Below are 4,661 nucleotides of genomic sequence, written 5' to 3'. Positions count from 1 at the left end.
TAGACTTAAGGCTAGATTCTGGTGTTGCATTCCTGAAGACATGGAACTTTGAACACGCTTGCAGCTCTAAAGCAAAGCTTCAGAATGCTGCTGTACTTTCTTTTCTGCTTCCAGACTACCTCGGAGGTTAAACAAACTCCCAGGATAAATTATTGCAGTCCCCAAAACCCCTTCATCATGCACCCGGGCTGCTTGTAGAGTATAAACAGGCCAGCATCTCTAGAGGGCTACAGGCCAGCATCTCTAGAGGGCTCAACACTGCACAGCTGCTCCCCAGCGCTGGAGGATTTTGAGGTAGATTTAAGGGTTACATCCAAACAACTAAATTGGCTTAACTATTTATAGAATACAGACTTTTGGCATGCTGGACCTCTGGTAAAATGCTGTGACCTTATGGTCTTTACCATACACAACATATACCCCACTACATTCAGGTCTCCCCTGAGCAGGGCTTGGCTACACACAGTTTCAGAGCTGCTGGTACAGGCCATGCAGGGCAGGGCCTGTCTTTGGTTCTGGGTCTGAACAGTGCCTGGTTCACAGAAATTCTTGTTGGTGCCTAGGTCTCTCACTGCAATTGCTAGAAGCATCACTGAAAAAAATGTTTTCCTCTCCTCTTATTTTAGGAGCATCCTTTGAAGCAGAGCTTTTAAAAGGAGCGTACAACTTTATAAATCACTTGACAAAGCTGTTCGCTGTGTTGGTGGCTTTCCCAGTGCTAAGCTATTGCATCAAGGGCAAAAGAAGCCCCTGAGCCCTGCACAACATCCTCCTGGCAGCTCACATCTCCCACAGCAGATTAAGTGGCACAGTCAGTCCTGGCCAGGGAGCTTTGGGCCATGAACAGAACATGATATACACAGCTTCCAGCAGCTGCACAGCCCTGCAGTTTCTCTCTGGCTCTGAATGAAGACAGCTTCCCAGTACGTAAGCAATGACACCACAGCAGGCACGCGGAGAGACAGACCAGCACTGCTTGGACCCCAGATTAAATCTGCATCTTTGCACAGTGCTGACTTCGGCTCATCTCTACAGCTGCAAGCTCCCCCGCACCAGGCAACATTAAAGCATACTCCCTTCCTATCAGACTTTCCAAGGAAGCAATTCCTAGGCAACCATATTTAGTTTATGAATGAGAAGAGCTCACGGTTGATGGTGTAGAAACACAGGAAAACCTTCTCCTTTAGCATATAGGGCATGGAAAACAAAGGAAATATTTTTGCTTCTTGAGTTGCCTGAGGATAGGAGGCATGAAAGGCCTGGGAAAAAAACACTATGGAAGAAATGCACTGTTCAGCCAGTCAACAGCCTGAAAGCACCTATTAACAAACACCAAACTACTATGTACTTCTCATGACAACCTTGCAAAGAAGAGTGGTTTCTCTGCCTGTTAAGTTGTCTAAGAAGCAATAAGGTGAAAGCTGTACAAGTTGTTGGCTCAGCCCCTAAAAAGCACCCAGTGACCATCGCTTTGTTCATTTACACTGGCAATGCCAACTCATCCAGCAATACACAATGCAACTGAAGAACTGCATCCAAAGAGAGAAAGCAAACTCCTCATACAATTAAATAATCTTTATTTTATAAAACATAATACAAAGCATCTACACCATTCACTGGTGGAACATTAGTTGCTATTACACAGTAATTCAAACACAAGTTATTGTTTCACACTAGTTCTGCAGTTTCCTTTTACAATTTGCTCTAGCCACTGTGGACTAGCCCGCGGACAGGTCCCGCCCACCACGTGCTCCATAGCTTCAAAGTTACACTTCTTCTGGGTCTGTGATTCTATGCTGGAGCCCACCAGACAGACTACAAGGCCTTGCTCTGAGACATCATTGCTAGTTCTGCTTCATAAAGCCATTTCTAACTGCTCTTTTGTTTCCTGGTGCCCTTGTTTAAATTCTAAAGCCTCAACATTGATCACAGTGCTCTACTTCTTCCAAACAAGTCTCCCCCCAATTCAAAGAAGGGGACCACTCAGTCACCAAGCGCATTATCTTTCAAAACATCCTCACACAAGGTGTTTCATAGATACCTGCAGTCACTAGCTGACATCCTTATTCACCTGGGCAGGCATGAGCTTTACAGCCCCCACAGAAGGGCTGTAACCATGCAATAAGCCGCACACCAAACCTCAGCAGAGGTCAGAGTCCAAACCACCATGACTGCTCAGGAAACTCTTCTTGGTGGGCAAGTCAACACACTGAGAAATGAACAGGCCGTTCGCACCTCTGTTTCTTCAGGACTTGCTGCTGAAAGCCCTTTTTCCCTGGTCAGGCTGGCTGCTGAAGCTCTTCTGACTCCAGATTTACTGCAATCCTTCCTAGGGAAAACCCACCAGACATCCTTTCTTCAACTTAGGCATCCACCTGAACAAGAGGCAGCATGGCTGATCTTTACACCCATGTCTAGCTTACTCCTTTTGACTCCTACCCATAAGCACCACTGCAAAACACCTTGGACTCCTGCTTTTGTGAGGCAAGCCAGATGCTGGGAAGTGCCATGTTCAGGTGACAAAGTACTGATGATGGGTCATAGTGAGAAGTGCTTCACACAAAGAAACAGCATTTTGCCTTTATACAGCACAGCTTGACACAGGCCACCAAGCATTCAAAGGTGGCTTAGTGTTAACAAATGAAAACACCCCATGAGGTAGGTAATACTGTACCCACTTAATAAAGTGGGTAAGCTGAGGCAAAAAGGCTCCTTGACATGCCCAACAGTGGCAGCAGAGCTGGGAATGAACCAGCAAGCCCCAGCTAGCCCTTCTTGTCTCCCTTCAAGGCTCAATAGTTGTATCACTGCGCCATGCTAAATGAGCAAAGTTTCCTTTTCAGGACCAGCTCACCCATCAGTTGGCTCTGCAAATCTGAAGTGCTTTGGGCTCTTCAGGTCTTTGGCTGCAACAGGCAAGGCTCACAGCAGAACTGGCCCCTGAGCTGCACTGGGGGCCTGGTGCTGAGGCTCAGAATAAATGATCATAATGACAGCAATAACAAAGGAACAGCGCTTAAGAACATCCAGTGAAATAAACACCAGAAGCTGCCAACTGGGGGACAGTTTTTCCCTGCAAATGGGACAGATAAGTAACGCTTATTTTTTGTCCCAGTCAGGTTCACTTTTTTTCCTTAAAAAAAGGCCAGATTCTGCGCCTCTTGCTTCTTTAATTATTAGGCTGTAAAATAAATCTCTCTTACCCTATAAATGCTCACTTTATGAAGTGACCCAGATCCAATCAGGGAGACAGAAGTGACTTCAAAGCCCAGGGGTCAAGGCATCAATTCAGATGAAGGATAGCCAAGGTAAAGTCTCTGGCTTGAACAGGACAGAGGACAGATTTGAAGCCGGGTAGCTCTTCCACCTTAGCACCAAGTTTTGAAGATGCACACTGGCCAGTTTTCAACCAGAAATCCCGATTTGGATCTGAGGAAACACTCTTGTCAAAACTGGTATTTATGGTCCTGGGGAAAAACATCAATGCTAGTTTCAAGTGATTTTAACCATTTTTCCACAGACCTTCTAAACATTCACCTACAATACCCCACTATTCCCAAACACTGTGGCAGACTCTGGGTTCAGATACACTGATCTGAATCCAGGATGACACTTTCAAGGGCAACAGAAATACAAATCAGAAATACAAATTCACTACAAATCAGGTTCTGGCCCCTGTTCCCTCTAGATTGCCAAAACTGGCAAGTACAGATTGTTTGCAGATTGCTGCAGCAAAACCTCTTCATTTACTCTTCTTATTTTTAAAAGTTACTTACAGCTTGGGGAAGGTATTTGTCTGACAATCTCAAGGCATGCCGTTTGGTCTCAGGCTGGCTCCACGCTATGCCTACATTTGCGTCCATAAGCACAGCAAAGGGAATTCTGGCATTCTGCAGACAAACCAGGATTTGGTCCACCAGCCAGAAAACCACTTACTGGCAAGTCCTGATGGGGCTTCTCATAACAGAGAGTGTTGGTCACTCAAGGAGATAAAAGCAATATTTGGAGGGGGTGGGCAGAGTTCTAACAGTCGGGGATGAAAAAGTCAGACAAGCCTTTCACATTGGGGACTGTGTCTTTGGGTGTGTTCACAGAGCACCTAGTCCTGCAAGGCGCCAGGGCTGATTAGAGCTTCTGGACACTACCAAAGAATAAGTTATCAATATGTTATTTAATAAGTTATTAAAAGGAATTAGAAAGGGTAGGAAACAATGACCTACCTAAAACACTGTTCTTAGAGTCACATTCTAGCTCAACCACCAGAATCGTTTCTCCCAAAGGAAACATACGGATAATGAACAAAGTGCAGATATCAACCATCATTTTGCATTTATATAGCACCTCTCAAGTAAAGATCTGAAAGTGCATAACACAGATGGATCAGCTCCATCACCCCCAGTTCACAGATGGGGAAATTAGGCACAGAGTTAGAGTTATGTGACTTGCCCAAGGTCACATAATGAGTTGGTGGAAGAGCCAGGAATCCCAACTCTGACGAAACACTAGAACATGCTTCTTCCTAACAGTATGAAGAGTCACTCTAGCTGTCTGGACTGTACAGGACACTGAACATGAAGATCTCGTGTTATTTTCTCTCCTCTTCCAAGATTCTACCAGCGCTGAAGGAGTTAGCTACTAACATTGCTATTTACACCTGAACC

Source organism: Egretta garzetta, unplaced genomic scaffold (genome assembly GCF_000687185.1).
Source record: "Egretta garzetta isolate BGI_Z169 unplaced genomic scaffold, ASM68718v1 scaffold365, whole genome shotgun sequence".
Lineage (NCBI taxonomy): Eukaryota > Metazoa > Chordata > Aves > Pelecaniformes > Ardeidae > Egretta > Egretta garzetta.
Note: the sequence above shows the minus strand (reverse complement) of the source record.